The sequence below is a fragment of the Triturus cristatus genome, chromosome 7 (genome assembly GCF_964204655.1).
Source record: "Triturus cristatus chromosome 7, aTriCri1.1, whole genome shotgun sequence".
Lineage (NCBI taxonomy): Eukaryota > Metazoa > Chordata > Amphibia > Caudata > Salamandridae > Triturus > Triturus cristatus.
In genome coordinates, this window is record NC_140590.1 from 1,411,247,189 (window position 1) to 1,411,273,706 (window position 26,518).

At 43.3% G+C, this 26,518-nt stretch overlaps 1 long non-coding RNA gene across 1 annotated transcript in view; it reads left to right on the top strand.

Moving 5' to 3' along the window:
• The first annotated feature begins 18,652 nt into the window (after nt 1-18,652).
• The window catches only part of LOC146812127 (uncharacterized), a 375,865-nt gene continuing 367,999 nt past the window's right edge, over nt 18,653-26,518 (top strand). The window contains exon 1 of the long non-coding RNA XR_014965869.1: nt 18,653-18,769. This is a non-coding gene — a long non-coding RNA (uncharacterized LOC146812127). The remainder of the gene's footprint in view (nt 18,770-26,518) is intronic.

The window sequence follows — 26,518 nt, forward strand, 5'->3', positions numbered from 1 at the left end:
TTGTTGGCTCACCCACCTATATACAAAACTATGATGACGGCAAAGCTCTAATCGTCTTTATTTTTCAATTCATTCAACTGTATTTGCTCATAAAAGTATTTTTCTTTACTTAATATTCCTACTTTATTTAAACATCTTTTCTGGTTTACAAAACTGAATTAACTCCTTTAAAGTACTCTCATTATCTTGAACTATAACATTTAATAATAGAACAAAACATCCTTTCTGAAATTCTACATCATTCCTTATAAAGAAAAGTATCTTAATATTTCTCAATTTAAAATTGGTTTATATTTTAAAAAATACAAACAAATATAATTTTAATGTTGTCCTTATTGACTTAGTGTGTCAAGTCAGTTTATTATGTACATTCCACTTGACTTAAGATGTATTCCCCATTGCAGCGAGGTACCATAGCCACTATACACAACTTCGTTTGTGCTACAATGTGGTATGTGTTTCAAAATGATTAGCTACAGTAGATGTTTCAATTTTAGTCCATATATTTGATCTTTGCTCTTTCTGTCTCACAGGTGGTTGCTAATTAGTCTGGAACATGTAACATAGACCACATGGACGCTTTAGTACATTTATAGAATATGAACTATCACATGTATAGTATCTCCAAATATGTATAACCTACCCTGTGTATGGATATAAAATGTTATCCTCATTGATGAATGTTTTTACAATTTGAATTAGTATCCTTTGCTTCCATTCCTAAGGTGTATACGTTTATTTAATCCTTTTGAATCTTAATTAAAATAGCTTCCAGGTTTCTTAGGTGTGTATGCAAAAAGTGTTTTTTTGAAAACAGCTCTTTATAGTCAAGGGGTATAACATCTTACATATGTACATGGGGAATACTGTTCCTTTTCGGCCATCAATTTTGAAACTGTAAACTTACCTCCAAAGCAGGGGTACTTTGTCAGCACCTACATGCTTACAGAATTTCCCAGAATATGAGGGACACTACACTTATCTGTGGTGAAAGTGTGTCCCCATTTCCCTTATGCTATTGTGCTGACATTCGTCCACCATACAGTGTGTCAATTCAGTGACCATATCCTGGGAGACTATTTTCACTGAAATTTCACAAGAGGGACCAGATGTACGACGCACCAATTGGCGACTCGCAAAGTGCGTCACATTTGCGACTCGCAAATTGGGATGCACAACAGTGTCTCAGACACTGTTTGCGATTCCTAATGGGGTCACAAATTGCATGCCTCATTAATATTGATGAGGCAGGCGCAATTTGCAGCCCCATTAGGAATGGCTAGCACTCACAGGGATGGTGGCCTGCTGGGATCAACAGACCACCATGCCTGTGACTGCTTTTTGAATAAAACAGGTTTTTTTTAGAAATGCAGCCCATTTTCCTTAGAGGAAAACGGGCTGCATTTAAAAAAGAAAAATGAAACTTTTCAGATTCATTTTTTTAAGGGCAGGCAGTGTCCCTGGGACCACTGACTTCTCTTAAAAAATATTTTCTCACATACTCACAAAGGAGACCCCTTCCTGTTTGCAAGTGGTTTACCACCTACTTGAAGTAGGTGGTAAACTGCGAGTGTTTTGCTGCCGCAAATGTGGTCACAAAACAATAGTACATGGCATGGTGACTCGCTACTCGCTATTAGGAAGGGACGCCCCTTCCTAATAGCGAGAGTCGCAAATGCTATTTTGCGAGTCAGTGATTCGCAAAATAGCATTTGTACATGCCATTAACCTTTTTTGCAGTCGCAAACTGGAGATCTCCCATTTGCGGCCACAAAAAGGGTCGTACATCTGGCCCAAAGTTTCCATCAAACTCTTGTACACTCAATAAATTATACAGTTTTCCTCTGGTGGCAATATGTGAGTCATAGAACTAAAGAGAGGACTGATCACGCACTGATAAACGATCAGCCTCTTTTTGCAACATCCTCCATCATAGCTCAATCTAAATAAAAGCCCCATGAAGATTCAAAATGTGGAAATGTCAGCTCTACCCTCTACATTCCTTACAAATTTAGTCACTGTGCACACTGGTCTGAAGTGTTACAATCCTGGAACGAAAAACACATTTTTGTCAGATGTTCCATGTATTGTTGATAGCTCCACAACTATTTACTGTGCTGTGTAAATGCTGATAATACAAAAGGATTAAGAGATGCTCATCTGTGTTTATGGGATATCTTTATGACATGATGATCTGTGCTTGTACGGCAATTTTGAGTGATGTCCAGTTGCAGGTTTTAAACATGCTTGAGAGATGTTAACCCAGGGCTTCTGGACATTTTTGGGAAATGTATGTCAGTATTTGTTAAACAGGACTCAGATATGTCGATCTATGATTCTTGGCCACCATTGTGAGGCAGATGTGTATGAGAAATATTACGAAGAGGCTGGCAAGAGGTATTTACATTGTGGCGAGACGACGGGGAGGTGGCCTAGTGTTTCCTCTAATACACGCTTATTATGGGAATAAAAGATAGGCTCCTAAGGTCCGGGGGTCCCACTCGACTGCCCAAGTCTTTATGTAGCCCAGTTTTTCCAATACTCTATCTGCCCTAATTCCTGTTACCCCTTTAACCTTAATTCCTTCTCTCTGCTGTTCTCTGTTTCTCTCTCTTCCAACTCTCTTCCTTCCACACTTGTTACCTCTCTACAGACAATTCATAGCGATGCTAGCATTTTTGGGAATTGCTGATTATTTGTAAAATATGTCTGTTTATGATTGTTAAATACAATTGAGAGATATCAGTAGGTGACTGTTAGACATATTTGAGACATGTCGGTCTGTCATTCTTAAACATACTACAAAGATGTAGTTTAATGATTATTAAACATCCAAAAGCAAAATGGGGTCAAAGAACAGAACAACGCACTCTTTATACATCCCAATGCTGACAGACAAAACAGAAATCATTGCACAGTCAGCCTGTGCCCTTAAGTACACACACAGCATCAAAGCCATTTAGTTGACAATATGGGGCCGTATTACATAAATTGCCCCGGGGGCGCTGCTGGTGTTTGCGCCTGCTTTGCATGTCCCCGGGGCACTTTGGTATTATAGATGGGGATGCAGACGCTTGTGCGTCCCCTTCTTTAATACCGATAGCGCTGGTGCACTTAATGCGCCAGCACTACCTCCAGAGGGCGATTACTCATTTGCATAGGGGCGTGCCCTATGCAAATGAGGTTATTCCTTTGACTTTGTGCCTGGGCCATATTACAGACGCAGGCACAGAGTCAAAGAAGCCCTCAGGAGGCGCACTGACAGTGTGCCATTCAAAAGGTGGCACACTGTCAGTGCGCCCCCTGAGGGCAGCCCTCTGCAGGGGTTAGGACCCCCCCCCCAGACATCCCCTTGCAGGCGGGTACAGTCACTGATGGCACCCACCTGCAAGGGGATCCCTATTCCCCTCTAAAAGTACAAGCGGGTGCTTTCCATGAATGTGCTGCCTTCAGGGCAGCGCAAGTTCGCCGCTGGCCTGGGAGCAGCGCATTAGCCACAATGGGGCACACTGTGATTGTTTGCGCCCGGTGCACCTTTTAAAAGGTGCGCCGGGTGAAAACAATCACAGTGCATAATACGGCCCCTGATGCCTCATACTAACCTTCCAGACAACGGATAACAAGCCCATGATACAGTGGGATAAAGGAAGTCCTGTGGCTCACTCACTCAGATGCAAAAACACAGCACAAAAACTGTACAAATGCAGACACAACAGGTTCACATGAAGCTACTCCCCTTAAACAACCGAAATCATCGCTAAGCACTGGACTAAGCCACATTGAACAGTTCTTGCAGAGCATGTCTTACTTTTTCCATCCAGTGGGGAAGCCCAGAGCTGCGCTAATTTGTCCTTAGGAAATCTAGAGGTTCATATAGATGACAGAAATGGACGCTCTGTACGACTGCTCAAAACATGCCACTATTTCTTTGTTGTTTATTGGTTTTTATTTGTGTTGATTTATGACAGTCAATGCCAGGTCCACAGCCAAGATAGAGAGGCAGTATATAATGATATTTCAACACACTGATACACTATATTGCAGCACTTTGTTTTTACTTTAAAACATTCACAAACCCTAATTTTATAATATCTTTTAACAAGTGGCTTACCTCCAAGATCTGACTCACAAATTGCTAATGTATGCAGTTTACTCATGCAGTTAGTGGACCAATGCTTGTTATTTATATCAAAATTATAATGAATCGCCACTTTAAATGCAAACCTGGATAATTGCCATGGAAAGTCATGGTAGCAAGCAGAATGGAAAACTAAGAAAATGCGAAAGTGAGTGCAATAATCATTCTTCTAATAGCAATATATCAATCTAACAATAATAAAAAAAAAAATTAGATCGAATTAGAAAAACAGCATGGACATGAAATAGTAGACTGAATGTGTCACATGCGCCATTATATACTACAGCTAAATATTTCCTTTTCTACAACAAGAAAAGAAAGTTTAAAAAAATTAAAAGATATATTAAGGAGTGTTTAGGGTTTTCATTTATGACGGAAATAATAATACACATAAATAAAAAACGTATTTAGGGCACAAAAACACACGTTTGATGAACGATACTGAGCTATTACAAAGGAAAAGTGAAATGAGAAAATGGGTGCTGTTCTGAGACCTGCAAAGAGAAAGCTTTGGAATGTATGACGTCTGGCCAACTTATTAGCCACTATAAAAGACCTCGGGCTCAGCACAAACGTTTGCTGTGCCACAGGAGTGCCGGCACAATTGTTAGTAAATCTAGGCCCTTTTGTCCTGTGCATGAGCAAGGACTACTGGTGATATCACCTGAGCTTTGCGTAAGTAACTCTGGCAGTGCTCTCAAGAAAGCGCACCCTCTTGGAGGCTAGTAGTTAATTTTTGCCACACTCACATCCTTGGGAAATCTTAAGCCATAACCATTAGAATTGTGACTCACCAAACAAGACTGGCTATACAACAGAAGTGAAGCCATTAAACATAAATATGGCCTACTTGAGTATAATGTAAACTATTTCCAGGTAACCACCATACCTAACATGCAAACAGTCACCTGCTGTTTCTGCAGGAACGATATGCAAGTTCAGCAGAAAAGGCCCCAACTTCCCTTACCCACCAAGCCTGCCCAACAATGTCAAAGCAAAATTGGTGTAATGGGGGAAGCGGGTAAACAGGGGAAGAAAAATAAAGAAGTGTCCCACGGCGTACCCAGTAAATCAGGTAAGGTTTAAAGTTGGATGTGTTCCCTGTCTGCAAAGAGCAAACAAGAATGATTAATGTATGTATTTGATTTATTCCATTACTTTGCAAATCTATGTAAGTGTATCTGTTACGTAAAAGGTCTTCCATACCTGCTTAACTCTCCTCTTCGACTATAACTCAATCAGAGCCCACACAGGAACAATGGTGCAATCTATATGAAAAGAGAACAGAGACAGATATTGTATTCCCACTTTAGTAGAACAACTCTGAAATGATATTTACAGATAACAAAAAACACATACCTGCTATTAAGAAGTAGCAGCGAGTTAAGTATAGCCCAAAAGTTCATATATTCATAAGCAACTGTTAACGGAGTAATTTACAACATGAAGAGTTGCATTTAAATAAAGCATTTGCAATGCAATAGGTCTCGCATTTATGCACGTTTAAGATATTGGCATTGTAAATGACAATGGGTTTTATTTATGTTTCAAAAACTAAAACGTAAATGAAAGGCATTGTCATTTACACTGCCAATAGCTGAAACTCGCGTAAATGCAAGACCTGTTGCATTGTAAATGCTTGTTGTGCCAAGCTGCCAAGAGTTATGGACATATTAATTTAGTGACTTTTGTAGTTCACCCTGACAAATCCTAGAAAGGGCCATTCTCACACAATGAAAAGTGTATAAAATAGTTTGATGATACGATAGTCAAGGAAAGCCATGTTATCAACTGGGGAAGGAAGACAGTTGGAGTTAACGCCTCTGTTCTGCGAACCCGGTAACCTGGGACTACCCACAGATCTATTTCATCAAAAAGATACATACACTTGTGGGTTTTGTCTGGTTTTGGTGAGATTCTTTCCTCTTGTTTGTGCCTCTATGCCCTCCCCCTCCTCCCATAAAACAGTGGTTAACGCTGGGTTAAACTGCAATATATTTTACAGTAGTATATTGTCTACTGTTGCACTGTCATTTTAATTGCTTCATAGTCGAGCACCCAGATTGTTTGCATCAATTCTGTTACTTGAACTAAAGCGCCTGGCTATCATGGTTTGTAAAGCAAGCGGGATCGGTACAAGAAACAATCTGGTAAACCTGCTGCCACAGCGCATCGGTATCCTGAGAACAGTTAGCGCTTTAACAAAATAAAAAACATGTAGTGTTGCGAATTCTGGACCCCGCATCCCCCCATGCTGTTTGATAAGCTGCGTGACGCTACGTGTGCCCCTCTATACACTCCACATTTACCTGGTCCATTTCCGACAGCGGGTTCGACTCCAGCTGCTCCCTAGGCCTCAGACCCTGCAGCACACCCATGGACTACCAGAGGAACCGCACCACCTGGACGATCTCCGGCAGCTCCCAGGACTAGGCGGCCAGGCTACCCACTGGGGAAAGCGGTGGCTCCTTGTCGGCAGTCCCCCAACTCCATCCCAGCTCGGCCGAGGAGAGGAAGCTGTCCAGCACTGGCATTCTGCACACCAGCCACCCCTGCTGCAGCGGCGCACGGGCTTCGCTGAAGGGTATGGAACAGCAGCCACCCGTCACTCAAGCAAACGGCCGCCATTATCCCCGCTGTTTCAAAAGTGAAAGCAGGCATAGCCCACTAAATGTAAGCAAAGCACGTCGTCCTGCCTACTAGAAAAACTCAATAAAGGAAATAGTACACACCCCGTGTAAGAACCAGGTAAAGGAGCCAGTAGCCATGGGAGGATATAAATGACAGCATGGCTGTACTAAGGAGGGACTAACAAGCCTCATAATGAATCAGAAGACAGAATTTACAAAGGCCAAACACACAAGCCAATGAAAAATAAGGGCGAGGGAGTGGGCAAAGCTTCTCTCTGGTGCGCTGGCTCAAGCTCGACCTAAAAAGGAATGACAAAAATATGCAGGCTATATATATATATATATATATATATATATATATATATATATATATATTTCTCCTTAACTTCAGGAAACACTAATGTGCTGTTTCTATTTCACAGCTTTACACAGCATGCACAGAGAGAAAACGAAATCTCCAAGGCAGTAGGGACTATAATCAGATAAATACTGTATACATCTCATTAGCATGCCAGCGCAGCGCGTTACCGCATTTAGATGTCTTGTGATACTTAAAAGGATTTCCCTTTTTCTTGTAATTGCAGGAGTTTTCTAGGAGAAACACCGAAGCCCCGACACAGAAAACGACAGCAGGAGCCTGGAAGCACCACCTCATCAGACCGACTAAGGAACGCGCACTACAGCGTGAGCCCGAAACAACACAGAAGGAAGAGAGGTGAGTGAACCAGACATGGAAGAGCAGCTCGCAACCACTAGAATGTGAAGCGTTCTCTTTCACAGTCCCAGGGCTGTTTGTTTTATCCTCACACTGCTCCGCTCTCACTGCAACCTGCAGCGGGGGTGGTGAATTTGTTACAAACATGGCTGTATGTTTGCAGCAAGAATCTCATTGCAGGATTCAAGCCGTTGCATTCTGCACTCTATGAGCGCATGGAAGGCTACTGTTGGTAGTCGGATGTTCATAACCCCATGGTTACTTATAGTGCCCATTCTAATACTATGGTTTTAAATTGAACTAAGGTTGCACAACAGGGTCAATAGAAGTTTCTGTACAGAAATATTTAATGGCAGTCTGCATTTCCTGCTGTAAAGGTTCAAAAACCTTTCAAAGTATATGATAGTCATCAATCTTGCTTGAATTGTGCTCTAAATAATTTGGTTCCAGTCAATAATTCAACAGGACTGACCAGATCTGAGGTGATAGCACCAGTGGTCTTGCTTCATACACAGGTCAAGCTGGCATAGATTTAATGAGTTTTGCACTGGGTGGGCTTTTATAATGATTAGTAAATCAAAGAAATGCTTTGCATCACTTTGTGCCACTGAAGCACCCACTCAAACCTAAGAAATACTCCCTGGATTTAAAGCTTCGATTATTTCCTTATAGAGTTCTAAAGACCAGTATTAAAAAACGCACTGATATGAAATGGTAGTCCCTGACCATCATGAGTGGGATGACTCTTTGCAACATGTCCCATCCCATAATTCTATTAGGCCCCACATCCCATAATTCTATTTGGCCCCACAACAAAGTCTCATGCTCCATACTATTAAAATGTTGATGACTTGTTTTCATGAGAATATTGACTTCTTTATCTATCTCGGGGATAGGTTTTAACCATGTTGCCCAAGTTTATTCTAGAAGGTATTTTCGTCCGGATGTTATTCACCAAATGAAATATTTTTAGAAGAGCTACAATTAAAAATGTTCTCAATGTAGCCACAACTCCCAACAATAGGTGACATTCTGATATGATTAAGAGAGCAGGATCTGTGTTTCTTGTAACTGTGTCTTTCTATTTTCTTACAAATTTGCCTTCTAAATAATTCGAGATGCAAGGTTTAAAACCTTCTCGAGTGGAAGAATACAATGTTTCATAAAAGTGTACTTTCTGTCTTTCTGTCTATAATGTCATGGATTATTCCATATCCTATGTAGGCAGGTATGGTACTTTAGCCTCAGAACTCAGCACCCCTGGCCCTTGCACGTTTTGCTCCCCCCCCCCCCACGAAGTAGAGAATGGCCAGCCAGTTTAAAACACCTGCATTATATCTTGAAGATTGCTTTCCAGCTCTCTTAGTATTTCCTTGCTATCGAATTGTTGAAAAAAGTATTTCTTGACTTTTTGCCCTGAGTGCATGCTACAGAGATGGGCGTTGTCCTTGTTTTGACTCAGAAATCTGCTCTCATGACTGGACGGGCTCAATGGTTGAATCATGCTGTGCACCATATATTGGTGTCATCCAAATGACACGTGACGCTTCATAATAATTACCACAAGTGAGGTGGGTATTGAAATATATGGGGGGCTTCCTTGTCTAAGAGTCAAATAGGCTCAAGAGGGCAATCAGATATCATTGATGAGAATGGTGCCCATCTTCATGAAGGAATTAAGCACTTGGGCTCCACTATCCTTTAAGAAACAGGACTATGAAAATTGCAGTAGAGACTGTTGTTTTACTGCTTCATGTATATGACATGGACTCTGGTCACCAGTGAAATGTAAGCAAGCCCAAGGAGCTCAGAATAAATGCCAGAAATGAAAGAGCAAATCAATCTTCAATATTGAGCATCCCATTCAGAAAGAACTTTAAAAAGCATCACTAGAAGGTTTATTACCCTGCACAAGTGCATATTTTCAAATTTTTGGCAGTACCACAGGTGTAGTCAAAAGAGAGAGACCCCTTGTAAAGATCAAGGGAATAGGGTACTCTTCCAAGTAAAAACAAGAAATCTCTTGATCGTGTGGAAATGGGTAGAAACTCTAAGGTTGAATAAAGGGAATAGGAATATGTGTTTTTATCTCTCCTAGCAGTCCCTTGATTGCACATAAATTGGCTAACTAAATTGACACACTGCAGTTATTATATACACAAATCGGTTAAAATGATTTCTTTACATTTATTTAATAAACACATACAATACATATATTTAAAAACTGTAATAATCCATGGTCCCTATTTTACTCTTAATAACATATTAAATCACAATATGCATTGCAACAAAGAAAGCTTCAAATTTAAATTACACAATGACATAAACAAAATTTCTTACTAAAAAAAGTAAAAACAAGCATTCAAATATATTGCATCATTCTGTTATGAACCTGCATGACAGAGAGAATACAGAGAACAATAAAAAGACACTACACTTTGTCATTCAGTACACATCCACTTTTAACTATTTCAAGGATTATACACTTGTGGGATCTGACTCAAATTATCACTACAAGTGAGTGCCCGGTGCTTTGGATTGTGTCAATTCCTGTGCGTCGACGCGTTTCGATAGGCTGTATTTATGCCACTATCTTTATCAAGACCAGTGATAGATTTTTCTCTCTTCTGGTACCAGAAACCGCACCACGGAAGTCTTCCTGCATGGACGCAAAAGCCTGCAGTGTGTGAGGGCATTTGAGAAACCCCGAGGACACTCCACCGACTACGGGTCCTTTTTAAGAATTTGAGACCAATTAAAGAACCAAGAGGCCACTCTACATGCAGGATATTTATCAGCAACTATAATCAGGTATAAACGAAGGATAACATCAGTGGGGCCAATCCTACAGAAACAGCATATTATATCAAGAACTTACAATCGGCATGAATGATAAGATCAGAACACTGAGATTCCATGTAGGACCACAATTTATCGTGTGCTTTCCATGAGAACTGTCCGTCTATTTTAGTGGACACCTACTATATAGTAGAGCAACAAGCAGATATTCAGCTGGAACCTCTATCCATTTGTGAACTAAGAGAGAAAAATCTATCACTGGTCTTGATAAAGATAGTGGCATAAATACAGCCTATCGAAACGCGTCGACGCACAGGAATTGACACAATCCAAAGCACCGGGCACTCACTTGTAGTGATAATTTGAGTCAGATCCCACAAGTGTATAATCCTTGAAATAGTTAAAAGTGGATGTGTACTGAATGACAAAGTGTAGTGTCTTTTTATTGTTCTCTGTATTCTCTCTGTCATGCAGGTTCATAACAGAATGATGCAATATATTTGAATGCTTGTTTTTACTTTTTTTAGTAAGAAATTTTGTTTATGTCATTGTGTAATATAAATTTGAAGCTTTCTTTGTTGCAATGCATATTGTGATTTAATATGTTATTAAGAGTAAAATAGGGACCATGGATTATTACAGTTTTTAAATATATGTATTGTATGTGTTTATTAAATAAATGTAAAGAAATCATTTTAACCGATTTGTGTATATAATAACTGCAGTGTGTCAATTTAGTTAGCCAATTTATGTGCAATCAAGGGACTGCTAGGAGAGATAAAAACACATATTCCTATTCCCTTTATTCAACCTTAGAGTTTCTACCCATTTCCACACGATCAAGAGATTTCTTGTTTTTACTTGGAAGAGTACCACAGGTGTTCCAGAGTTGTGAACACGAGTAACAGTTGCAGGTTTCTTGGAGTACTCTTGCTAAACTTTTGTGAATTTCTCAAATGTCAATGCAGAGGCAGTAATATATGCATAATTGTATATAGCGCAACATTGCACTTGAGGAAATGCCTTCCTATTGGAGGATGGCCAACCTTATTTTATTTCTTTCTACATGGGGGAAAATATTGATCCCTATGCAAAAAATACTTTCTAGACCCTCCTAACACCCTGCCCCCACACTCCAATTTGTTTTTAAGGGAGCTCCTTCCTATTTCGATCCTGTAACTGGTTTTACCCTTGCACTTTACAGAGGCAAATCTCTGACTGTTCCAAGTCTTTTCAGAACATCTCAATCAGAAAACACCTAATGCTCCAACACCAGTAGTAGATTTACCCATTGGGAACGTTACAACATACTGGGGTAATATTACACATTGGTAGAAGGGTTTATGAGTGCAAATTCACTTTTTGTTATTTCCTCATACTGTTATATAATGCCATTTGTGTGTGTGTTGAAGTTTAATTTACTTATGGATACAACTTTATTAATTAGGGCTAGAGAATACTATATCTTCACTAATTGGAAACCACTCCTGTACTGTATACGTTTCCATGATTGGGTCCAGGGGGGTAAAAGTTCCAAACGCTTGTTGCCAGACCCAACTTTAGATCAAGTGAAAAAATGGCCCTAGAGAACATTAGTTGAAAGAGTTGGTGCCTTCACATGTATTATTGAAGCTTTCAATCTGATATTTGTTACCAGCAAAAATAGCAAAATTAAATGGAAGTGCGGTCTCCACCCACAGCATCCTTCAAATAATGCTAACTTTGAAAAAAATGGTGTGATATAGCAGTTTAAAATGATGTATTAGAGAGGGACAGAATAAGCAGAGTGAGTGAGTGAGTGAGTGAGTGTGTGCCTGTATGTCTGCATGCGTACCCCAATAAGTGTGTCCTTTGTGTCTCTGCTTATTGTGTGCTGTTTTCCACTTACAAAAAGTAATTAGGTCTGATTACTAGTTCGAGCCCGTAGTGGCGGTCTAACCACTGCCGCACTGTGGGTCAGCCCGCAGTATTAGGACTGCAGTAGTCGGACCACCACGAGACCGCCGGCACCGCCTGGATCAAGGATCTCGCTGGGCTGGCAGTATGCAACCGGCTGTAATATGCTGGAGGTGCCACTGCCAGCACTACAGAGCATAGTACGAGTCGCATTTTCATCGTCCTTTTCATGGCGTTGATCTCACCATCAAACGGGTAGCAGAAAGGCAACAAAGGGGGCCCTAATATGGCCCCCTGCCGGATTTGGACCTGGGGGTGCATGCAGGGGACACATGTAGTGCCCCCTGTATTTACACCTTACTTCCTGCACGGTGTGGCATGTATGCCACACCTTGCAGGAACATGCAGTCGGCGGTCTGACTGCTGCGGTCTGCTTAATAGACTTTTCTATGAGCCTTGCAGACCACCGCAGTCAGACTGCCGAAACACCGCCAACCAGACCAGGATTTAACATCTGATCTGGCGGGGATGGCAACATGGGTTTGGCGGTCCTGCTACAGACGGGGGAGGACCGCCGCCACTGTAGGACTGCCAAACTTGTAATCAGGCCCATATTTGATTCCGAAGTTTAAAAGCAAAAGCTTCTTTTTAGACCAATGGTGTTTATTAGAGTGCGCCTCAATGGACCGTGTTAGGCTTATTTACAAGCCCCTTGCGCAGTCGATGCATCACTTTTTATGTGATAAAATGTGACACACTGGCAGCGCAAGTGGCTTGTATATAAGCCCCTGTGTATTTTAATCTCGGAATTGTATGACAGTATATAGCAGTTCAAAGGAGTATACAGTTTACAATGGAAGCTGTATATCCGGATTTTAATCCGGGTGCTTCATTTCTCTGTGACTCATTTTCAAAACATGTGCAATATCAATTCTTTTTTAAACTTGGAATACGTGAATTGTAAATTATATGTAAAGTACATTCATTGCATTTTTTTATTCATCACCAATTACATGCACCCTTGACCTATGTAACAGTTCTACCACCAGTGATGTAATATATTCCTTATCACTCTGTAAATCGTTTCTGGTAGTAATGCTTCATTTACAATTTCATTAATTTTTAACTATAACGCACACGACCCAATATGTGCAAGGAACAAAGCAAACACATAATTTCAGTCAGGTTTGTCGTTTTAGAATTGGTTTGGAAAACGTTTTTGTGGGGTAGGGAGGGTGAAAGGAAGAAACATTTTTCATTTTTTCCCTCAAATCTCGTTCTGATTTATTAATCACCATACCTTCCTCTAAACCAAACAAAAAAGCGTAGCAGAAACCACTGGGGCCTTATTGTCCACAAAATGTGCCCCTGAGTGAGATAAACCATAGAACCTACATCTCAGGATGGTTGAATAGCAACTCTCCACTTACACCAAAAACCCGGAAGTACTGTTTTAGCAAACTTCAGACAACCGTGTGATATTGCCACTCTGAACGTTGATGTTCTGGAGTTTTTTTGTGTCCAGTATGGTATTGGCATTGGTGGAAAACATATCTCATTATAAAATCTGAGCAGCTGGGACTGTTATCCTTGCAATGGTTCCAAAGCGTTCGATCTAAAAAAAATAATTGTCTTTTCAGTGTTATGTGTGGATCTAACAACAGAAGTTCAAAAGACAGAAAAGTTTGATTTCAACCAAAATGTAAATACAAAGGTACTATAGACAATATGTAGTTACCGCCACATAAATGTACATGATCACACCGCTGACATCATAAGCACCAAGTGCTCAGTGACTGTTCACAATGGGGTACAATAAAGTCCAAATCATGTTAATTCTTCCATTGCTGTGAAATTTTTGCGCTGGTTTTTCGGGCAGTACTGCATCTGGTCAAGTTATTTTACGAAGTGTTTATGGCAATTTTGTGTCAGTGTCCTTGCTATTTGTCAGTGACATTACATCAAATACCATGATTAAATCTGAGGGGCCTGTTTACAAAAATGTCTTGCAGCGCACTGCAGCAAGGTGACTAGCTGCGCTGCACTGCATGACAAGGAAGGGGCAGGAATGCGCTGTATTTAAGGCAATAAGTCTCACTTCTGCCTTTTCCCCTGCACTGGCACCCTTTTGGCATCCTAGAGCCAACACTCAAGGGTGCCTGTTTTAATATCCGTGTATCCAATGTCATTACACACCATGATTTATGCAGGCCCGACTACGGCAATACCAATAAATGCAATGTCGATGCACAACATAAAATGTGCTTGCATAACAAAGTTGATACCAGTAGAAACAATTCAAATTTATGCCATAATCTGTGCATGCATAAAAATGTTGATACCAGTAGAAACAATGTAAATGTATGCCATAATCTATGCATGATATCGGTAAAGACAATATCGATGTACGCTATGACAACTATACGCACAATGCTGAGGATGTCGGGAAAAATTATGTCACTGACCTCCATGTTAATTGTACACATTTTAACTAACTTATAACACTGCTGTCAGATTCACCCAAGGTGACCTCCCCATCCACCCAGTCAGAGATATGTGGTAAGACAGGCCCTGCGACCCAAACCTGAGCCTATCAATTGACAGGTTACACGTGGGTTACACTTAGCCCAAAGACAAACGCCCACCCCGGGAAAACCCTGATCGATCCCATCGATAGGCAGTTACACCACAAACAGGTCTGCGGAAATTGGCGTTAATAAAACACGTTTGTCTGAGGAAATTGGCCGCAATAAAACACGTTAGGCCAAAGGCATGAATTTCCATAATACCACAAAGATTGTTGCCACATAAAGTTAGGAACACTCAGCCAATCAGGACACAGCATACACACCACACATAGGGCCTCATGTAGGTAGCGAAATACCGGTCGGTAACGGCCGAATTTCGGTAAATATGCCATTACCGACCGGTATACAGACAAGTGAGATGTAGGAGTCCAAAAACCACTTTTCGGTAAATATGAGGCGGTAAATACCGATTCATAGTTACCGAATACATAATTAACGAATCGGTAAACATGAAGTGGTAAATATGAAGTGGAAATAATTAAAATGACATGTAGGAGCACTCGGTAAATAAGAAATCCCGGAAAATCGGTAAATAAGAGTCGGTAATTAACACGGATTGAAAGCAGGTGGTAACCAACAGCAGTGCAGCTCAGCAATCCCAAAATGCAACAGCGTGGACAGCCTGGCAGCCATGCACGTCATTGCAATGCGCCTACGTCTACAGGCAGCAGGACTGAGGGTTTGGCGACGGAAGGAACGCATCCACAGACAGCGCATCACACTATTCCAGCTGACTGATGCAGAGATACATGAGAGGTACAGGCTACACCCCGAAACCATCATGGACTGAAGCAGGGACCTACACCCACTCCTGGACCAGCCAATAAGAAGGGCGCACGCCATACCCCCACATGTGCAGGTGCTCTGCAGCCCACATCTGCTGGCATCCGGCATTTCGCAGGTGGTGACAGCTGCGGTGGGTGGTGTATCCCAGAGTTGCCTGTCCCGTTCCTTCAGGAATTCATTCCCCCATTACATTGGCTGCATTGATGGGACACACATCCCACTCTGTCCACCAGCTGACACAGAGCACATCTACAGGATCAGGAAGTCCACCCACTCCATCAATGTGCATACCGAATGGAATGTTATTGTGAAAGGTCCCGTGGGTGGCAGAACCAAAAGGTGCGCGTATGCTATTTACAACGAGGTCTGCAAGTTGTCGCACAGTGAGGCGGCCTCCAGACTGAGAGCCATTGACCAAGCGAACATGGAGAAGGCCTAAGCCGTTATAGATATTAGCACTAGCACTCTCACTCCTAGGATTCATGCATGAGACAATGGGCACATGCAAGTACACGGCGCATGCAATGTACAAGGCCCGATTTCGGCGTGCGTCCTACGAGGTATCCCAGTGCCTGTGATTACACCTTCTTTCACTGTGCTTGCAAACGGTATTCATTTAAATATGATAAATGATGTTTGCTGCGGGATGTGAGTGGTAATCCCGTACATAACTGTCTCGCATGAAGTTGTCTGCTGCAATACTGTTCTTATTCCACCCCCGCATGGGCGGCGGGATGTTTCCATCTGACCTTCGATTCCAACCTTGAAAGCAGAGTCCAACTAGTTGAGCAGAATAGAGCGCCATTGTCCCACAAACAGGTGCCTTTGACTTCCCTCGTGAAATATTTGTCCTTCACGTTGCTACTACGCGCACTGAGGAACAGGCGCTTCTGAATACTGACCTCCCCCTGCATTTCGGCTCTTTGATCCAATGTATTATCAATGCCTCGTCCACGACCGGCCTGGCTCAATTTGTGTGAACATGTGGGGCTCGGGTCTCGTGACCTCCTTCCACACTATTATTTGTGTAATTTCGGCATTTCACATTCACTGTTCCCGAGCATCTTTGGAGGTGTTCCGCTGCATCTGGCGCTGGTGGAAGGTGTGCTGCTTTTACTTTTCATACTACGGAATGGCTGCTCCTACTGTGCCACACGAGCGCCTGTCCCGTCTGCATCTTCTTCGTGATAGGATGCTTGACTTCTTTGGTACTTTGCCATTGGCGACTTTGAGCCTGGCTTATGGATTATCCTTCAGGTATTCCTACTTCACCTGCGTACAACCTGTATTGCACTGCCTGGATTGTCCCTTTGAATGGCCTCTGGATTTGTGCTTGACCAACATGCTGTCTCCGGTGCCGGATTTCGATCGACTGATGCGGCCCTTAGTGTCTCACGAGTTGTCCTGTTATGGTGTCCGGATCATGGAGTGTGGAGCGGCGCTTGGTATCCTGGGTAATTGGGACATCTCAGCGGCAGCCTACGACTTCTTGTCCATGAGCTATTTGGAGGAACATTCCGGGTGCCCTCAGATTGTGCTAGAGGCTCCGTTGGTTGGAGCACACGTATGTTCCTTTTCTTTACTCAATTGGATGGCTGAGACTTTTAGTGGCCCTGAAAACGATTGGCTGTTGGAAGCCGTGGCCACATATGCTGCCTATACATTCATGGATTGACTGGATAGTCGTCCATTGCGCCTGTGCTACTGGACAGCACCCTGGCGCGACATTCATTTCTTTTATTTCTCGTTTTTCTCTTCCTGATGGTCTGCTTGAGTTGTTTACTATATATGCATTGTGTTTTTTACAATTGTATGCTGCAATTAATTGGACTGTAGGACTTTGGCGCTGCATTGGTTATGCCCTGTCCTGCTCTGACCAAACTGAACTCTGCTTTCTCTCTTTTCTTGCCTATTACATATTGCTTCGCTCAAGGGGGCGTGTAGTGAGTTCTCCCTGCATACGAACATGCATTGTTCAGTTGGCATGACCGCGTTGAATGTTATGTAGCCATATTTGTGTCTTTGCACACGACACTGCGTTTACATGTTCTTTCTTGAATAAACTGATGACTCGAAAATTCCTTCAGACGAGTGCATTATGTTGTTCCCATCCCAAGCACTGCGCAGCGACCTTGGTCTGTACATGCTGTGACACACAGTCTGGAATTTTACACAATGCATGTTTTCCACTCTGGGTTGTTCGACCCACGATTTAGCCATGGCACACGCGCAGCTGCACATACCTGAAAGTTGGTGCTTTTAATATCACAGACATCATGTTTATTATTCAGACCGAAGGCGAGCCTTCCTGCGAGGAGACTCCTGATGCTCCTGTGATGTGATTTCACTGAGCTGATCTTTGAGGGATGGGGTCCCCTATTCAAGCCTGAGAGACCTTCTATGATGGCATGATTGTGATATTGGCTACTTGGTTAAGGGTAGGTGGTAGTATCCTCGGTATTTTCCGATTCGCTAAATACCACCTCGGTATTTACCGAATCGGTGGATTCCACCTCGGTATTTACCGAATCGGTGGATTCCACCTCGGTATTTACCGATTCGGTGTATTCCGATTCGTAATTACCGAATGTTACCGAATCGGTAACTGTTACCGAATTTTTACCTACATATAACTTACCGATTCTAATTTACCGATTCGGTACGGCTCGGTATTTACGAACCGGTAAAATTTATTTACCTACATGAGGCCCATAGTGATCACACACTCCCCACACCGGACATCTGAACACATACGCACTGGCCCTAGCTCTCCCCAAGGTCGAGAACCCCCTGTGTCCCCTTATCAGATGGTTGTACTTGCTGTTTATGACTAGGACAAGAATGCCAGATCGGTTTATTGTACCTCACGAAAGGTATAAATGGTCTGCCAGACCTTTTGCACAATGAGAGGCTTTCTTCAGATGCTACTCTGTTGATACAGTCACGGCCACTGCATTTAAATAAACCAACTTGTTACTGTTTTACCAAGTGCCTCTTGTCTTTTCATTGTTTAAGGTAAATTCATATCCAAGCAACATTTTGGCAAGCTAGATAGGAGAGATTGGTTTATTACACCCAACAACTGCTGAAGGGCAAGGACCTCTGCCTAAGCCGATTCACATCTGCACTACGAGATCAGTGAGCAGATGCCATAATTGATTAAAAGTTCTGCTGAATCCATGGGTGAAAAGGTCCCTCCGCTGGCCGCCTCCACAGGGTAAGAGACTACATCTGATCCTTAGTCCCAGCATGTGGCATGTGGCAAAGTGCGTAGATCACTTTTTCCCTAGTCAGCACACTGGAGACGGTCAAGGTAGTTTGCATGTTTTTTCACTTGAACCATTGAGTGTTACACAACTGGCACACCCCAGACACTTGGTGTGTTATATAGGGTCACTTATTTATTTTGCTTGAACCGCTGAGCGATACACAACTGGCGCATCGGAGGCCCTTGGTGCTTTAAATAGGGCCACCACCCTGATCTTATTTTTTAGTTCAAAGAGTTTTCTTAAGGACTGTCAGTTTCTTAATACTGACAGTGTCAGAAAGAAGTGAGGAGGTGCATTTTTTTGCTTGAACCGCTAGGCTTCAGGCAGACGGTACGCACTACCCTTGGGTGTGATATAGGGTGTAATTCAGATGTTAGGTAAAATTCGGACCTTGGAGAATAAGGTGTAGATTGTGTCAGGCCACAGAGGGCTGATCATTTTCAGGTTATTACTTTTTTCTATGCACAAATTGTTGCTTTTTATTGTCTACCGAGCCAATATTGATAAACTATCGGGTTCACTTAACTCCATGTATTACACAGAGCATCGCCTCTCCTCAAGCTGTAGGTGCTAGGAGGGGGCTAAGGATTTTTTGACAAAATAATATTTTTTTCTGTGGACCTTTTCTCTTCTAGTTTCTTTTAGATTTTCCATTTATGCATTGTTGATGTTGTGGTGCTGTTAAAATTTTGCAATCATGCTTCATGTTTAAATGTTATGTCATGTTTATGAGTTTATGCATTTATGAAATAATAACTATGATACAGATCAGAATTCCATATTTGCTTTTTCAGTGCTAAAAATTAACTCATACTGTTCTGAACTAACAATTGCACTTTGTTACAGGTTGTTATTATTTCATTGCATGTGTCTTTATCAAATTGTTAAAAGTTTTTGAAGCATCAATTTTTATAGAGCTCATAACCTGTAGACTGTTTTCTGTTCAATCCCATGCATATAGTTTCCCCACGGTCAGAGTAGAATTTGTAATTATTTAAAAACCTCGAGACTATCAAAAGGTGGTAAAATCCTTATACGAGTTTCCTGATCCAACATGGAGACACCACTAGACCACATGCAAGCTAGGTTCCCCACACAAGCTCGGAAACTAGAGAACCACTGCCTCGAGTGGCATGCCCATGCCAAAATGTACGCATTCCTCTGGCCTGAGGGGGGAGCATTCAATACCAACAACATAGAACACACAAGAACTTACATTCTGACCGGAGGGCTGTGAGAAGGGCTCTGTTAGGACTGTGGGCCGACCCCAGGGTGGCCCCAACTAGCAACATACACTACTAACGAGCTAGCAACATTGGGGGAGAATGCTCCAGCTCCTCATAATCCGACAGCAAGGGCAAAAGCACATAGCGGGCCTGCCGACCCATGGGGAAGGCAGGGAGCGCATGCCAGAAACCACAAAGGTACTTAAAAATACGCTCAACACCACTAACAGCACCGGGGAGCCCTGAGGAGGGCCCTATGGTCACAATGCTAATAGGCGAGAGACCGTACCACTTTCTGCTGGATACAGGGGTGGCAAGGGCATACTTGCGGGGAGGAGCAGCCCCCATATCAAAGTCCCCTGCCAAAATACAGGGAATCTTGGGTTCCATGGCCGAGGTCCCCCTCATGGAACCCCTCACACTGGAAATTGTGGAGAATAGGATAAGGGAACAATTATTGTACTATCCTTCCTCCCCGACCAATATACCAGGACGGGACCTGAAGTCCAAGCTAAGAATGTCCATCCAGTTCACCGAGAATGGGACTATAGCCTGCTCTTCCCCTGAAGCCTCCCCCTAGAGTACAAACCAGCAAACCTCTCCCACACCACGAGGACACCAGCCAGTGTGATCCCGGTCTGTTGAGCCCCCTTCAAGATGGTAGTCATGGACTATACGGGAAGCCTCTTAGAGTTGTACGGAATGGCCCAGCAGTGGACAGGCCGTGTACACCTCTTGGTAGAGGTGGTCAAAACGATAGCATGTAGGGTGTGCAGAGAGCTGTTGACCCAGGTTCATGACACACACGTGTCCATTGCATCCCTGAGCCAGCTCAAGGCTTATAGAGAAAATGGCAGTAGCAACCAGACCATGCACATCCCGAGGTTAACTGGTTCAGGCTATGTCACCACACCAGCAATGCCCAAAGTATCGAAGCGGCACAGACAATGTGGCCACATGCCCAGTGGTGCATCCCCTAAACTAGGGTCCCTGTACTTGTTACCAAATGCGCTACCTGGAAATGTGACCTCTAGAGAAATCCCTGCATACCTAACTGGCGGAGCAACACCCCAAGGATATGTCCCCACCTGCCACATGGTAAAAATCTCTGGGCCTAGATTGGGCATGCTACTGTCCACATCCCCCATACAGGGGCCCCCTTGGATGGCCAAGAAGAAGATGAGAACACCCCCGAAGGGGCTGCGGTGACCACGAGCCTGCAAGTAGCACACGGCTGGAAGAAATCTCAGCCATGGAACCCCAGAGGGATCGGACAGAGACCAGAGGGCAAAAAGGCTGGCATCATATTCCTGGTGATGCAAATGTTTTAACAAGACTCACTCTATATTTATTTAGTGTGTCTTTTTTAGGATGCCCTATACACATCACCCCCCATCACTGTCCTGATGAAGACCTGCATCTGAGGGTTTAACTTACATCATGCAACAGTCGGGTCGAAACGTCAACAACAATAAAAGCCTGGATTGAATGTTTATTTTTCCCTATGAGTGGTGAACTTCGATTTGGTCATCACACCTCCAAACAAGAAGGATGATAGTTGTTTAAAGAACTTCTCAGACAGGCTGTTTTGAATTTGGATAACGTTAATGTCTCTCTCATAGCCATGGATGTTATCTAAGAAGGATTATGTGGACTATTTTTTACTGTATCTTTTCCCTTTCTCTAATCAGCACACACATGAGCACCTCTGTAAACACTTCTTTTCCCACCTATTTTGGAGCAACTCGAATGTTGAATAATGTATATGTTAAAGATGAGCTTGAAAGATAAAATATAAAATTCAGTTTGGATCAACTAAAACAGCATTAAGTGTGTTCTGTGTAAATTTTCTTCTCCCGCTCTACTGTATTACAAAAATTGGGTATTGTAATTGCCTTTAGGACCACATTTGTATTTGTACTATATGCTACCCAGGTATTAAGGCCTTCTTTGGTTACCCCATTAGTTTATAATGCAGTAGGAGTTCAGCAGGAGTTGGCAGATCAGGTACAGGTGGGGTTGGATACCCTGGCAGCCACAGTAGTGGGTGTCGGTGAGTGCCTCAGTCCCAATAGGGACACCTCAGTTGCCATCAGAGGCACCTACTCTCCATTCCGTGGCCTCCAGCAGTCCCTGGCTAACATTGCTGGTGTTTTGAGGCAGAGGCATCAACAACTGCCCTGCCAAAATAGCACCAGCAAGGTGGCCAAAGAGCTGGGGGCAATCCCAAATTTCTTAAAGACCATGGAGCTGAAGCCGGACTCCCACATGGCTGCCATGGCTGCCTACCACCGCAACATTGCTGCTGTGTTGCAAAACCAGCAGATCCTCCTCACTACAGTGATGCCTCATGTGTTGGCACAGATGAATGCAGCTGCAGCCACGGCATACACATCTTCTGCCCCAGATGTGTTTGTGTCTCCCTCGGCTGCCACATGCACATCACCACCCTCACAGGCAACACGGCACACATCAGAGGAGGAAGATGTAGATGGTACATCTTTCCCAAAGGAAAAGTCTGCGGTAGCATTCATCTGTGTCAAATGTCCAATTTCTGCTTAGCCCTGTGCACACCAACATGCCTGGAAACATCATCTATCACTGCCCTCATCTTGACTTTGCCATGTTCACCTAGGACATTTGTGGATTGCCAATGCGGCCCATCGTCCCCAATGACACTGCAATCATCCTCCTGACTGATCATTTCCTAATCTTCAACATGTCTCATGACATGTTCCCCACGAGGACTCTGTCTGGAAATCAACTGACTTGAAACATCCTTTGAGGTTGTTATCCTATGAGCTGTCCCTGTGTGAACCAATTCAATTTGCACATGTAAATAAATGCACCATGATTTGCCAGATGTGTGTTGTCTGTCACCATGAAACAGGACAAGTTTCAACAATGGCTAATCTGTGTAGCAACTATATCAAATACCAGTAAATTTGAAACTTTGGTGTCTGAAGACTCTGGGATACATTGAGTGGGAAATCAAGTTGTCCACAATAATGTTTAACTGGTAACGTGCCCTCAAAGTGTAGGTTAAAAACATTCTATCTACAAGTGTCATGTCCAGCCATGGTAACCAGTGAAAAATACCTTATGGGGTGACAAGCAAATGTAGTGATTTCCATAGGTCACGAGGCAGCAAACAGGGAACCACCCAACATAACAACATCGCTTACAGAAGTCAGAGGGTGCACCATTCCTCCAAGAACTATTGCTTTTGTAACACACAATAATCTTGTATAGGACAACTTATTTAGCATCCTATCCCCATGCAATGTGAAAGGCACATATTGAAATATACATTGTTTGCATGTTTGATAATGTCAATCAATAGGCTGTACATCAGTACCCTGTCGCTAGATCCTGAAGCCACTCACACATGTTGTGCAACAATTCAAGCTGGGATAACAGATTAAAAGCAGATAAATCCTAGCTCAATACATCTCTGATGCACATTAAACATTACTGACACCACAAGGTTGAAAATGGTGTAAGTTTATTTTAAAATGAAACTACCTAAATCTGAGCCTCTCTACCATATGCTGAAGTTCTAACTTAACCTGTCTACAAGTACCTTATCGTAATTAAACTTAACACTACCCTAACAAACTTTATCTTATCCTACACACTTGACAACAACTATTAAACATCAAACCCCCATCCCCTTTATGTAACATCAAAACACATAGACAACATGTACTATATCTAAACATAAACTACACATCTAAGCTGAACAAATATATTTTTTGTGTTTTTTAGCAATTTTGTTTTGTTTTATCCTTAACAGCTACTAAAACATCAACTCCCCACCCAAACGAAAAATAAACTTAAACCATTAAACTACCAACAATCTACCCTACCTAAAATCACTATTTACATCTAACACTAATCTTAGCCTACCCTAACTATAACACCACACAACATTAAAACCCACTGTACAACTATAGGTTTATAAAAACATGATTTGGGGATGGGTTAAGGCCTCCATTCTGAATAGCCCGTGCTCCCTTAATGTCCTCCAAATGGGTGAGGACCTGGTCTAGTTTATGTTCCAGTGTTGCAATCCACAACTGCAAATTGGAAAGTTCTCTCCTGTCCTCCCTGCTTAAAGCTGATGGCTGTGCTGGTGGGACAGGATGGGCTGGTCCAGCAGGTGGGGCAGGAGCAGCAGGTGGGGCAGGTGGAGCAGGTGGGGCAGCTGGTTCAGGTGTGGCAGGTGTTGCAGATGCAGCTGGTGTGGCAGCTGCGGCAGGAGTGACAGGTGGTGCAGGGTGTTGGGTTCCGGAGGAGCTTTGCTTAGGGTCTGTAAAAGCGTGCTGGCCTGCAGTGTGAGACTCACTTGTTGTGGCTGTGGCAGCTCTTGGGGTAGCTTGAGGGTAACTGTGCCAGCTGCCTTTTCCTCTTCATAACGTCTTTGCATTGCACGGTACCCCTTGGCTACCCACCGGACATGGAGATACCTGTTCTTTTTGAGTTTGAATGCTGTGGTCTCATCAGGTGTCATGTTGTCTGTAAGACAAAACATCACATGATAAGATGTAGGAGACTGGACAAACAACAATGGGTAACAAGGCCATCACATCACAAGTTTACACCAATAGGAAGGTAACAGTTTGTCACAACCTTTTCAGCTTGAAGGTTGGTGGGACCACTCACATGTGCAGGCTATGCCAACTCACATCAAGTTCAGAACCTTTGGGTAATGAACGGAATTGCACATAGAGTGTCTAAATCTAGACAGATGTGTAATATGAGGACACGAGGATGTGAGGGGAGGAGTCGAGCAGGGAGCAGAGAGCAGCTGGTCGGTCGGTCGGGCGGCTGGCCGGGCGAAGAGACTGGGATGCTGTTTTGCCGTTTTGCCAACACAGATGCAGATGCAGACATCATCGCCGTTGCTGCCCATTCCCACAGTCTCTATTACAGCCTTTCCCCTGCCTTTCCCCTGCCACTGCCAAGAGACACAGCGAGGTATCGAGGGCTTGCTTGTTGGTGCAGGCCCGTTATTATAGCCCACAGCCATGCCCATAGCCGTCTGTTCCACTCTGCTGCTCTTCTGTTCCCAGCAGCTGTTGGCCGTAGACCTAGGTGGCACCTGGTGTACTACAGTGTGCAGGTAGGGGAGTTCCTTTCCCCCTGGCTCCCCCAGTCCCCTCGCCCGCCGGTCGGATCGGCTGGATCCGGCTCGATTTAGGATCCAGGATCATCAGGTCGAGCTTCAAACAAAGCTGTGATTTCTGCACTTTCAAGCTTTCTAGCCAAAGGATCAAGGGAACAAGGGATCAGCCTTTAAGAAGGGGAAGGTGAGCAGGCTGAGTGTGGAGGGTGTAGTGTCCCTCTGTAAAGAGCAAAGCCAGCCCCCCGTAGAGACAGCTCATCTAGAACAGGGCGGAATGTGGGATGGCCCAGTGAGCTCCGCTCAGTCTCAGGTTCGCGCTTTGCTTGCTTTTTGGCACATTTGTTCTCCTGTTTACCTGCTGAACTGCTTATCTGCTTACTTCTTAATCACCTTTCAGTCTATTCTTATATCCTTTTTTGGCAATTGGTGCCGTCATCTCAATCGAGTTTACTTGCATTCTCTGAATGGACTTTTTTGGACTGTTCATTGGGCTATATAAATTCCCCCTGTTAAAGGTGCCATATTTACGTGCTATTACATGCTATTACGATCCTCAGTGACTATTAGGGCTCACTAGTGATACTTGTGTCCGGCCATTTTTTCCCCTTCCCTGGGGGCCCCAGTGACTCCAGCTGTGAATATCTGTGGACCAGTAGCGAGGACTGGTAACGAGGCTAGCCATTGTCTGCGAGCCCACGAATTATCAACATTCGTCAGTGATGCCCTCTATGTTATGTTATGTTATGTTATTGAATTTTGTATAGCGCGGCAAATACCCGGAGGTGTCCTGGCGCTGTCATGAACTGGGAGGATTTGGGTTAGGAGCAACAATATGAATACCTGGACCTATTCATTCCGGAACAGCCAGGTCTTTAGTTCCCTTCTGAATAATAGGAGATCCGTCATAGTCCTAAGGTATGATGGAAGATCATTCCAGGCTTTGGCAGCCCCGTAGATGAAGCTCCTGCCTCCCCAACGCGCTTTCCTAATGCGTGGGACATGAGCCAGGTTGGCAGATTTCGAACGAAGACATCTCCCTGGCACATACCAGTGTAATCTGTTCTTCAGAAATTCTGGACCTAAACCATGCAGAGCCTTAAAGGTCAAGGTTAACGCCTTAAACCGGATTCGGCTCTTGACCGGGAGCCAGTGCAGTGTTTTTCTTCCCTGGGATGCAGACGTAAATCTGGAGTTGCCCGCGAGAAGACGGACTGCGGCATTCTGAAGGATCTGGAGTTTACTCAATGCCCTACATTGAGCATTGAGAAAAAGTCCATTACAATAATCCAGTCTAGCAAGTACCAGCGGTTAGGGCATTTAGGACGTTCAGGGTGCTCAACCAC